This window comes from Aythya ferina (assembly GCF_964211825.1).
Source record: "Aythya ferina genome assembly, chromosome: 16".
In the NCBI taxonomy this organism is placed as follows: domain Eukaryota; kingdom Metazoa; phylum Chordata; class Aves; order Anseriformes; family Anatidae; genus Aythya; species Aythya ferina.
This window is the reverse complement of record NC_140315.1, coordinates 10,856,565-10,869,281: the sequence shown is the minus strand read 5'-3', so window position 1 is coordinate 10,869,281 and position 12,717 is coordinate 10,856,565. Positions and strand designations below refer to the sequence as shown.

Sequence of the window (12,717 nt, the reverse complement as noted above, 5' to 3'; positions counted from 1 at the left end):
TGTGCCCCTGCCTAGTCATAACAACTAACTGCTAGTTAGTTGTCATAACAACTAACTGCTACTTGTTACGACATGCGTATTCCAAAGCACAGGAACTACCAGGGCAAAGCCAGTCACTGTGAGGCCATTCCTGAGCAACCACCCTGCAGCTTTTGAAGTCAGCAGCTGGGTGGCTTCATGGAGGTGGCCAGTGTGGGCCTCTCCACCTGGCTGGCTGTGGTGGGCCGTGGGACAGCTGGGACAACCCTCCCTGCTGCCCCTTTCTGGGCACGCGCTGCCTCATAGGCAGGCTGGTCTGCGGGCAGCTGTGTCAGGCACAGCTTGATGGAAGGTTTTGCAGAAGTACAGGGCCGTGATGGTGATGACGTGACAAATGAAAGCAAAGCAGTTCTTGGCTTAGGCACTGAAGCTGTTTATTACCTGCAGCTGTGACAGGCTTTGGGGGCGTTGTCTGGTGGCTAGCAGCACAGGTTGCAGAGCTGAGAAAAGGAGGGGAGCAGACTTTTTGTGCCAGGGTTTGGCCTTCCTGAGAGGAAGGCCTGATTCTGATTTGACCTGGAGCAAGGTGGGAGAAGACTTAGCAGATCCATGGAGAACTTGGCTCCTTGTTTCTAGAAACACTGCTCCAGCAGGAGTGAGCTGCTGGTAGCCCTGTACCTGCATGAAAGAATTGTGGGATCCACCCCATCCACCACAGGCAGCATTAAGCAATGGGGCTGTAAGAAAGGGACAGCTCATAAGCTCAAACCTTTGATGCTATCAAGTAGATGCATTTCTATTTCAGTATTCAACAGGTGCTTTTGGAAGGCTGAAATAGTGATTTGGGGTTTGCAGCTGGACTGGACGTAGCACAGTGAAATCCTTGTTGGTACTAAACTGAAAGCATGACATAATTAAACAAAATGAACAGTGTGTTTATTTTATTGTAATCTTGTAACAGCAGCGATGACTTCAGTATGGGGTCTTTTCTCAACATGAAAGATGAGCTGAGGTTTGACAGTCCCTAGGGTGCCGATCACTCCAAGGCAGTCATGAAGACGTGGAGCCTTTTAAAAGGATTCCTTGCTGCCTGCCAAGGTTCAGATGGAACAGTCCCAGAAGTCCTAGGCATGGCCCTCTGTCACCCAATGCATTGCCTCCCAGGCAAAACTGCTTTCTTCTGGCATTTTTAGCAGCATGCCTGTTCTCATTGCAAGTTTGCTTCCGCTGTGGTTTTGTAGCATGTTGCCTTCCATGCTGGTAGGGCCAACAGAAGGGGAAGTAGGTGGGGAAATGCCACTCCTGTTCCTCTGCCAAAAGCAGAGGAGAACTCTGCCTTCTATCTTTAGCTGGGGGGAAGCAGCATTCCCTCCTGCTTCCCTTTCCTGTGCTGCTGCAGGGAGGGCTCCCAGTGCTTTGGGCCACTTCAGCTGGATGACAGGAGGAGCAGGTGGCTGTTGGGCAGCTTGGGGACACTCGGAACTTCTCCTTCTGTGTGCCTGCCCTTGCCCGAGTTTCAGGGGTTTTGCACCGCAGTGCATACGATAAGAATCAGGCCCGGGGAAATGCACAGACACTTAAAACTTAATTTAATAAAACTGCCATTGCACGACAGTAAAAAGAAAAAGACATTTAAAAAATTTTTTTCATGATTTTGAAGGCAGCAGAAGCATTTTGGCACCTCTGTGGTCCATAGCATGTTGCCCTGGTATATTTATTGAGTCACTATGGTGATGTTTTAGCTCCTGGCTAAATACTTATCAGACAAATATCCCATAATGCAGAAACATCAAGTCATTATCAGAACTTGGAAGAAGAAACTAAAACCAAACTAAACACAAAATAAAGCAATATCCTACAAACAAGTGATCTGTCTGATGCTAGTCTTCTGCTGGAGGCATCTCCATTAAGTTCTGGTGACAGCAGATGGAAGACGGGACACAGAGAGGCCTCTAGGAAAGCTCCTTCTAGTCTGTGCTAAAGTTGCTTTTAACTACAATTACAAAGTCAATTAGAAAATCATTTCAGCACTAATGAAACAACGAATGATTGATACTTAATGGGCTTGGCAGGCAAGCCAGCCCAGTAAATACAGCTGAACAAAAAAAGGCAATTCAAAGTTAAAAGATGTCAAAAGTTTGGGATTTTATGTGTATGTGTGTGCATATATATGTATATATGTGCTTTCCAAGTTAAAAGCATTTCAGTTTGGGCTTGCAAATTAAAAAACCTTTAAAGACAGCTGAGTTCATACTTCCAGCTGCTGATGCTGTGGAACCCCAAATGGGAGCAGGCTGGCACATCCAGGTCCACATCCCTGCTGGATTTGGAGCACCTCATAGTCTAGATCAGATCAAAGGTGGTTTTTATCCTCTTCTCCAGGTAGAAGTGTGCTCAGTGCAGGACTAGTGGTGAAGAAAGCATAAAAACATATCTACATATGTACATATTTCTATCGCTCTTATGTCTTGGATGTCCTGTCCTGGATCTCCTTTCTACGTGTAATTGCAGATCTGGGAAGATACGATTTAACTGCAAAATCACAGTAGATATTGCAAATGGACAGATTGAAACATTTATTTATTTAAGATTGCTTAAAGCATCCTTTCACTCACCAGAAGACCCTTTATTATTATTATTATTACTTTATTTATTTTAATCCAGGCATATGTGGGCTGTATTTTACAGATGTTACAGGCTTAAGCTGCCCTGAGAACACACCATCTTCCTTACTCCTGGGACCCACGAGCCGGGTTTTCTCATAATGTGTTTGGTCTGTCTCTGGAGAGGCTGCTGTAAAATGATTGCTGAGTCCATCTCCAGTTCACTCCTCCTAATTAAACACCTCTGGTTCAGTGCTCTCTCTCCCTCTCTCTCTTATTTTTTTCTTTTCTTTTCTTTTTTTTTTTTTTTTTTGGCTAGATCCAAGAGGATATTATTTTTAGCTCTGGAGGGTTAAAGGGGAAGGGAATTGTGCCAGAATCAGGTTGTTAGGAGATGGGGAGAGAGGAAAAAATGCTGGGGGTGGGGGAGATCTGCAATGATTAAAATTCCATCTAATAATAAGACAGAAAGCTCTGGTGCATGGGCCCGGCCTAAATTAAGCTCCTGAATTAGGAGTGCTTTCCAAAAATTCCTCTCTAGACAATTTAATTAGGCGACAGGTATTTCCGGAGTCACGCGGTGGTTCCATTTGGCAGTAAATAAAGACTCCAAGAATTTTTACCCTAGAATCCAATGAAGCGAACAAAACAAAACGTTCAGCAGGAGACAGAGCGGCGTGTTGGGAAACTGGCCCGGCTCAGCGCCATGGGCACACTGTCGGCAGCATCCCCTCCACCCCCTGCCCAGCTCCGGTAATAAATGGCATACCGGCACAATCCCAATTAGGGGGCCAGGAGGTTAATCTCGAGGTTGCTGTCTGATAGAGTCCATATCCCCTCACCGCATGTCGCAACCTATTGATAATCTTGGGGCTTGCTATTATTTAGTGTCAGGGCTGGATTGAGGTGTACACTCTGCAGCCCTGGCACAAACGATGTGATCCATCTCAGTCAGATTTGCTCTTTCCATATGCTGCTTGCCCCCACTGTCTCCCTCCCTCTCTGGTGCAGGGATGAGGGATGCAGTATCCCCAGCCCTGCACTGACAAAGCCCAGGAGAGGTGAGGTCCTCATGTTGGACAGTCTGCAGGAGGGGAAGGAGAGGGGCTGGAACTGCGAGAAAACCCTCTTGCTAGCCCAAACGATCAAACCATTTATCTTTCATTTATAAATATCAATAATAAAAGAAATAATAAAGCCAATGATTTCATTTTTTGGTGTAAGTGATCTTTTTAGCTCATAAAAGCAAGATGTATGCATCTCCATCCAAAAGATCCACCCAGACTTTGCTATGCTGAAGAACATGTAGTGACACAAGTTGTGACTTTTACCTGAAATGTATCACTGTTATTTCCTCAGGCACAAGGATGACTGTAACACAGTAGGACTACTGATAGGAAAATTGGGATTTTCCAAATATCCCAGAAAATATTCCTTCTAGCTACACTGATTTTTTGATTTTCCTTAATTCCACTTCAATTTCTTGGAAATATTACATGTGTGAAAATATTCTTTAGATTCCCTTGAAGTGGCAAATAGAGAAATTAAACACAGGACCTGTCAAAGGAGTGCCTGAGCCATAGGCACCCAGCTCCCATGGAATATTGGTCTGTGTGGCATCATGAAGTGGCATCATGAAGTGACATCAGGAGTCCTTGCTGGAGAGCAATGTCTTCATCGGTAGCATTCCAGGTATCAAGGGCTGGTTGGACAAATACGCTGAACAACACTACTCCAAGACAAGCAAGCAGAATGAGAGGAAACTTGGAAAATTCTGGTATCACTAGCTAATTCCTAAATATTTTTAATGTGTGACAGTCAACTCAGTGCCCATGGGAGGAGCATTTGTTTCTCATGTGGGTGTTCTAACCTTTAGCAAACACATTCTCTAGTAACTACTAGCTATTGCCAGGAAGAATTGTCTAATGCTTCTGGAAATGGCATGGGTTTGCACTCCTCGAGCCAGGCATCTTGGCCTCCGAGCAGTCCTCTGCCTTGCTTCTTGAGCCGGTGTCCGAGTGTCCAGATTAGGAGGATGCTGGTGTTAAAGCATCAAGTCTTGCACCAGAATGGAAGAACAACAAGTATTTCATTTCATTCCTGTTTTTAGAGAACTTTGAAGTTATTTAAATGCATCTGTGTTCCCATTTAATATGTAATAATGATTTCATTCAAATCTGAAGGGATTCCTCTAGAGGCAAAAGTTATTATCCCACATTAATTAAATATCCATTGATTCCTAAAACAAAGGAAAACACTCATGCTTATTGAGATTGTACTGTGATATTCAATGCAACGTGGATCTATTGTATGGTTTAATCCTCTGCAAATTTGCCCTTAATAAGGGATAGTTAATATACAACAAAAGATTCATTAAACAAATGTAATCAGATGCCAAAAGAATCAGTGGAAATGGGGAAAAGGTGAATTGATGGTTAGTTTAAAATCAGACTAGACAGAGCTCTAGCCACTGAATTCAAAGACATTTTGTATTTGAAATCACGTGGAGCAGTTCCAGTTCCATACTTCTGCATGGAAAACCACTTTGTACTGCAGATGGGATGCTGTGGCGACCCTTACAGCCCATGCTACTGTGGAATGAAGCTTATTTCAATTGCTTTATATGATAAAACAGCTCCTTTGTTCTGCCTGCAACACCTAACTTTCCCAGTGCTTTGTATAAGGTCAGCTCATCTGACACATTAAGGGAGCCCTAACCCAAGTCAGCAAGCCCAGAACAAGTTGCTGCCTTTGTTTAACTTGATTTTCTTCTGTACATCCACCCCTTAGACCTGAACATATATGGTCATTACCTGAGGCCTTTTTTTGCACCCATGACTAATACCAAATTGGAAGTCAATTTAAAAATACCATTAAGAATATCAAGTCCTTTTTATGTGATAGACATCATTTTTCCCTTGGCCAGTACATAATCAGAATTACTTAAAAATATATATTAACTTTTTTTTTTTTTTTTTTTTAATATAACTTGTTTTTGGTTTTGTCAACAAGGGTAACATTGAGGTCTCGTATTTATACAGCTAAGACATTTTAAAGTACTATTTGGAACAGTTACCAAGTTTGAGAGTCAAGGCTGGAAAGCATTAGTCCAGAAACTCTGCTTAATATGAACTTGATGATATGTACTATAAAACCATTGCCTGAAAAAGAAAAAAAAAAGGGGGGGGGGGGGGGAGAAGAGAGAGGAAGAAAAGGAAAAAAAAAAAAAAAAACAAAACAAAAAACCAACCACCCTCTCAGCTCTCACTTACCTGAATTACAGCTTCAGAATTCTTCCCCCATATTCACCATATGCACTGCTGTTCATCCAAGTGTTGGGTTTCCCATGGTGCTGCCAATCTGGAAAGTAAAATATTAAGGCATGTAAAAAACAATGACTCCTGCCCATTAATTGTTTATTTTTTCATTTTGTTCCTGCCTAGCACGACATCTTCCATCTGAGAAAGCCATTAGCACTGGGAAGACAGGCATTGAATAAGCATTTTGCTGGAAATGGGACGTTTGCTTTCTTTGGAAGGTGAAAGTGGTGGAAGAAACAGAATTTGACAAAAGGGTGAAACTGCAGAAAAAAAAAGGGGGGGGGGGGGAGGGCATGGGGCAACAAGCATGTCTTTCTTACCATAAGGACCCTGCTCAGAGCTTCGTGCATATACACACCCCTACATTTCTTTAGGTGCTTTGAAATCCCTTTGTCCTGGAAATGATGCTATGGATTCAGAGCCTCTGAGCTTTTTTTCTGTATGATTCTATCATATTGTTTGTGTTGCTAAACTTGGCTTTAATGTAAATTTGAGAAGGATAGCCGTGCACTGATCAGAAAGCCCCAGAGGTCCCTGTGTGCATGAAGGTGATGTGCCCTCTGTCACACACAGCTCTGCCAGAGCCCCTTTGCCTTGCTCCTCTGTGCCTTTCCTGATATTTCTATCTAATTCTGGTCAAATAACTAAAAAAAAAAAAAAAAAGACAAAAAAAAAAAGACACTGCAGACTTCATTCACATATAAATTTGATTTGTACGACCCTTCCCCACACTTTTCCCCTCTGATGTGTTATACAAATACTTGAGACATGTGAGTTTCACTTGTGTGGAACCTGGTGAAGGTTAAAGTTGGAGTGGCTGCATTCAGAAGGTTATCATTATTCAGAAAGTTATCGTCCTCTCTTGAAGAGAGTCACAGGAGATGGAAGCCAAGAATAAACTGTCTTTAGGTCAGGGTCAGGGAGAACTCATGGACCTTTTCTCTTATATCATAAAAAGAATCATACCCCCTCCCCAAAAAAAAAAAAAAAAAAAAAAAAAAAAAAAAAAAAATCCAAACAAAAAACAATAAATAACAAAACACAAGAAGACTGGAAAGAAGGTCATGGGATTGTCTGGACCATGGACTGTCCACAAAGCAGGACTACTTCAGTGGATGTCTCACCTGGCAGATGGTTATTTAACCTGTTCCTAAGTCTCCAGCAGTGAAGATCTGGTGCCCAAGTGTTTCCATGTGATGTAGATGCGAAGCACTTGTCCCCCCTCCTTGACCTCAGGCTGCTCACTTGTGTGCCCAAAATTTCTGAACCAGACACAGACCAGGCACAGCTGGGCCAGAGGGGTAATGGGTGGGGTGTAAAATTCCTCAGAGTAGGACTAGCACTGGGATGACACTTTGTCTCAGTCTCTCCTTTTAGTCACAACTCATTTTTTTTGTGTTCATTTGTGTTTTGCTTTTTTTCCACCAGGAGGTAAAAAGTTTAGTCTTGGCATGTAGCAAGAGCAATGCAGAATCCTTTCCACTGCAGCTCAGAACAGGCTTGTCAGACAGCACAAAGGTAAATCCAAGATTTTGTTGTACCCTCTTTGTTCCCTCTCTTATTATGCTCAGTTTCCACTTGGCATTTGTTACAGACTCAGGGCTAGTTAGGCCTTGCAAAAATAAAAGGGACTTTCTGGCTGTCTGCTGTAGGCCACCGTCTGAGATAGGCAAGGAAAGAAAGTCGAATATAACCTTTGCATCAGCCAGCAGGTCTCAGGAGGGCTGATGGCTCCTCTAGGATACTCCAAGTTTAAAACACCCTTAACCCATCTGTCACAGTCAGCTCCCTTAGCACCCACACACAGAGTGAATTTTGATTTTCTTCCTGACTTGCAAGATTCAGAGGTGTCCACTTGTAAGGAGAAATGCCTTTTGAGCCATGTAACAAGCTATTAGGTAAATCAGAACATATTTTGAATACTGAACAACATTTCCTCCCAGAGAACTGTTTGAATTCACTCAATATTACCTATTTTAAAAGGGCAAAAGATACCATTGAGTAAACCTGAAAATAAATAAATTTGGAGAAATTGTAATCAGACTGTAAATATTTTGCAAGCAAAGAGGAAAAAGAAACAGAGCAAATTAATTGATTAAATTATTTTCTGCAAGTGATTCTCCTCTTCTTTATGATTCTTTTCCCAGTCTCCTTAGTATTTTGGTAGCCTCATACCTCAATCCTGACCAGAATCAAACTCCACTGTTCCAATCAGAGATCCTTCTTTCGTGGACATTGCCAATAATATTCAGTTAAGTGATGCTTTTTCACTGTTGGCAAATGGTCATTAAAGGAACAGGCTGAAAACATAAATCCCATTTTCACTTGCAGACCAAGTCAAGTCTTTAGGTGCATTATGGACGGATGTGTTTGCCCTTTGCCTTGCTTTTTTTGGCTTTCCACCCCCCCAGGCGGCAATACAGTTCTCAGGAAAGCGCTTACCACACACAGTCATTAAGCCTCTAGTTTTCCACCTACTGAAGAAGTGCAAGTAACATCTGATCAGCTGTAGCTTAACATCCAGGGACCCTGCGACACAAAGAGATTCTTGAGGATGATAGCAGATGGGGGTTCCATCTGAACCGGAATAGCATTAAAGGTTGGAAGACTTGTTGATCTCAGCATGGTACCTCCCACACTGCAAAGCATTCACCAAGATGCTCACCAGGCAGAAGTGTACGTGCTAGAGGCCCCATTCACTGAAATAGCTTCCTGATCAGTGCTTTTGAGCTCAACTGAACTGACAGGAATCCCCAGGAAGGAAGGAAGGAAAGAAAAATATCCTCTTGCTCCTCTGTTCCCCCTCATATTACAACTCAGCACTCTGCTTTGATGCTTTGCTTGAAGAAATCCCTGGTCCATGGCTAGAAGACACCAGGAGACAGTCATGGCCAGTCTCCCACCTTCATTCTGCTTTTCAGCTCTGTTGGATGAGGAGGTTCTGGAGCTTTTCTGGTTGCAATGGCCAGCTGAAATTTCCAGTAGGTGAGTGCCTGGACAGTACAGCAAGGAGCTGAAAAATGTAAAATCTAGAAGGGAATAATGATGTTGGGATTTCTGAGCTCAGTGTCTGCACACACAGGGCACAGCAGCAACGCTGCTGTGCAAGTAAAGGAAGGAGAGCAACATCTGGCACTGCTCTTACCCAGCCAGGAGGGAAGTTGATGCGGAAAGCGAAGGGAAGAGGGCGAATCTGGAATTTCAAATACAAAATGAAGAATGGGTATGGTTCATGCAGATAGGGTGCACTGTGAGTGGCTTTCTAATTACCTCCTCCTGGCCGTGGTAAGCAGGGAAGAGAGCAGCAGTAAGCCTGCTGCAAGCTGCAGGGGTGGTTTGATTTGGTTCGTTGAGCTAGGAACCTCAGAAAGAGTGAATTATGGGCAGTTTTGTGTAAACCACTTCAGGTGAAGAAGGAGGCGGTTGTGATTGATGCCAAGAACTTACTGAGCTGAGGTGAAAAGTGTTTGTGTATTTCAATGTAGCGTGACATATAAGCCCTTCCAGTTACAAGGTGCTACCTAGCGTAACCCTAGCAAGCGGGTTGTCTTTTCGTAATGCTAACCTGTGATGATGAAGGTTTCAGCCTCATGTAATGTCCCTTACTTGAATTTTTCATTCTCTTTCCCAGCAGAGCTCAGTCCCTCAAGCTGGGAGTATGAAAACAGAGGTAAAAAGCCATTGTCTGTCTTCACTTTGGTGTAGGCTGAGCATTTACTGCAAAAGACTGCAGTGGCTTTTCCAGATCATGCTTCTTCCAAAACTTGTCTGCACCTACTTTTACGAATGTTAGCAGTCCCCTTGACCTTCACAGCTGTGCTGCCCAGAGCCTTCCCTAGCTGCTGAGGGACAAGGTCAGGACAACACTCAGGCACTGATGTCCGGCCCCAGTAGCACTCTTCTGCTGGGAAGGAAACTAACTGAGCATGGTGGAAAAATAACGTGCCCAGAAAAGGAACCTGCCCTTTCTCTTAGTCTGAAAACGAGAAAGCTGTGGATTTGTTTCATCAGCATAACACCAAAACAGCTGACATTGTGTCTTTGAATACGCAGACCAAGGGGTAGAGGATATTGGTGCAAAGAAGGAACGGCTCAGGGAGACACAGCTGTAAGACACATTAGCAGAGCATGCTACAACATGTATTTTCTTACTATCGGGTTGCTATTTCGCAAAGAGTAAGTTTTCTTTCTAGCATGTCATTTGAAAGCTAAAAACTGTAATATGAAAGGCTATCAAGCAGTAAAGAGAAAAGTTAAAGAAATACCTCTTAGAGATCCCTAGACACAACATTCTGGTTAACTCTGATTAGGTAAATGAACAATTAGTGCATTTTCTTTCCTCTACAAAGGTGTCTGTAGTATTCATGAGCAAAATTAAGCATGCCATAAATAAAGATGATTATTGGATATCAATGCCTCTCTTAAAAGTGTATCTGTCCCCAAAAGGAGAAAATCTACTTGTTTGATCTCCATGATATTACTATTGTACTCCTCTGAGTAGCAGTGGTGGAACTCATGCATATGATTAAAATCAGCTTTACCAACAAAGTATTTAATATAAATGCAGTGTTTTTAAAACCAGAATTGTCCTCAAGGAAATAAAGAAAAGCAAACAAACACACCAATAAAGAAGAAAACAACAACAACTACAATAATAAAAAATCTAAACCATCTACCATAATAGCCAAAGTGGAAGAACTTTTTCTTCATATTTGATCTGGAGATTTTGAATACATGAATGTGTGAATGAAGGACAAATGCACCTTGCAGACTAATCAGAGCTAGAGGTCATGCCATAAGTTATTGAAAAGGTAATTTTTTCTAGAGATGTAATATAGTTTTGAATTTGACCTATGACTTCTCAGTTGTTACCCGTGACCCCAAATAATCCAACTTCAGCTTCTTGAAGGCTATTAGGAGTTGAAGGTCATGCCATATGTTTCCACATTTCCAAGGTAAAGTGTTAGGCCAAATTACAGGCCACTCACAAAATCTGTAGAAAATAACCTGGTGAACAAAGCATTGCTTGATGGCTCCCATCTAATTGGATGTGATTTCAAATTAACCCGTAGTTGAGCAAGCATCTAGCAGATTTTGCTTCCTTATTTGTTTTACTGAAGAGAAGGAAGAGATGATAATTAGCTACAAAATGTTTTTATAATTTTTAAATTCAGATATCTTTTCACTAAAAAAATCTATATACCATGACCTGTGCTCATACAAATACCAAGATTTTGTATTTTTCTAGTTATTTAGGAAAAAAAATATGAGACTCACGTAGCTCAAGCTTTCACTGTAGTTTCTGACGTTGTAAATACCAAAATTTCTCCATGTGAGCAAGTTGTGTAGGTTCTCCTACAGACTATGGAGAATAGTCAACAGTTCTGAAGCACAATTCATCTCATTTTGATGTGCTTGACTAAAACTGGTCATTAATCATGATTTAGAAATCCCTGTTTCTCTCCATTGATTTGACCATAAATGAATCATGGATGACAGGATCAAGCACAGTTGTCCACCCTGTAGTTGTCTGAAGGCAGGTGAGATGAATCCCTCCCAGGTTTCTAAAGAGATCCATGCCAAAGACAGATGTCCTGTCCAGAGGAAGCTAATCCAAAAGCTTGAAGAAATTCACATTTCCTTTGACTTCCGAGGGAAGTCTGGGACAGCAAGATTGTTAAATACTTACTTTGTTTCTCTTCTCTCTTAATTGTATGTATCATGATTCTCTCCAGCAATTTATCCACAAAGACATGCTAGCTTCCTCTCAGCACCTGCTGATTTGGTGATCTAATGAATTACAGAATAATTTGCTTCCTAAAGAAGACTGAAGAATTTCTGACTTGAATGCTTACAGCAAATTACAGTAGTTGGCAATTGGACATTTAAGGTTGTCATTCGGAGCCAATCATTGCCCCCCTGCATACACTAAAGCTGAATTCAGGCCAACGCTTGGGTCAGATGAGAGAAGTACTGTGTTAGATTCCAGTCCTGTGTAAGTGTTGTGAACCTAGAGTGATTTCAGGAACAAAACATTTATATGCACATACACTGGTGTGTCTGAGGGCCAAATTTGGGATCTATGTAAACATATTTATTTGCTGTTTTTTTTTCAGGCAGGTTTCCATTAGTTGAGACTAAGATGTGTTATTGGGAGTGAATGAAGCACAAAATATAACTAGGAACTTCAAAACATACTTAAGAATTTAGAGTTTTGTAGTATGAAAGCCTGGAAAACAAACATAAATCTTTTCTAAAAACAATCTTTTTTAAACAGAAATATAGGCATTTAAAAATCCTAAGCTTTCAAAATCTTAAACATTTTTACCTTTTAGCCCTATTCACTGTTCACTGGGATTGACACTCATCTAACTTCTCTTATCCTATTTCGCAAAAGCCTAAATACTGAGTTTAATAAAAGCAACAGTTATGTCCATCTAATTCTTCTCCGGGCAAGATTTTTCAAATGTACCACTTCTTGTGAAGCTGCTCTGCCTGGTAACTAAAAGTGCACGTGAGATGAAACTTGCCTGGCCCTCCATGTGACTTCTGATGAACAGAGATGAGCAAACAGAGATGTGAAACTTTGAGGAAAGGGGAAAAAGGGAGGCAGTTTTAATGCTGAATGAGTGGACCATGTTGCCTCATTCTTGCTCATTTTTTATCATCTGATGACTCAGCATCACAATGGGAACAGTGACTCAGCAATTCTTGTAAATCCTGCCCAGTAACTCTTTCCACAAGTCAAAGGATGATGTGTGTGTGTGGTGTTCTTCTAAGTATAGGAAAGCAGCTGAAACATGTTTGACATCGTA

The 12,717-nt window shown here is 41.8% G+C and overlaps 1 long non-coding RNA gene across 1 annotated transcript; it reads right to left on the bottom strand.

Moving 5' to 3' along the window:
- Positions 1-2,542: 2,542 nt before the first annotated feature.
- Positions 2,543-11,731, bottom strand: LOC311445555. Its single transcript, XR_014698504.1, has 3 exons — positions 11,592-11,731; positions 5,855-5,942; positions 2,543-4,682 (listed from the first exon to the last, which is right to left on the bottom strand). It is a non-coding gene; the product is annotated as an uncharacterized lncRNA (long non-coding RNA).
- Positions 11,732-12,717: the final 986 nt, after the last annotated feature.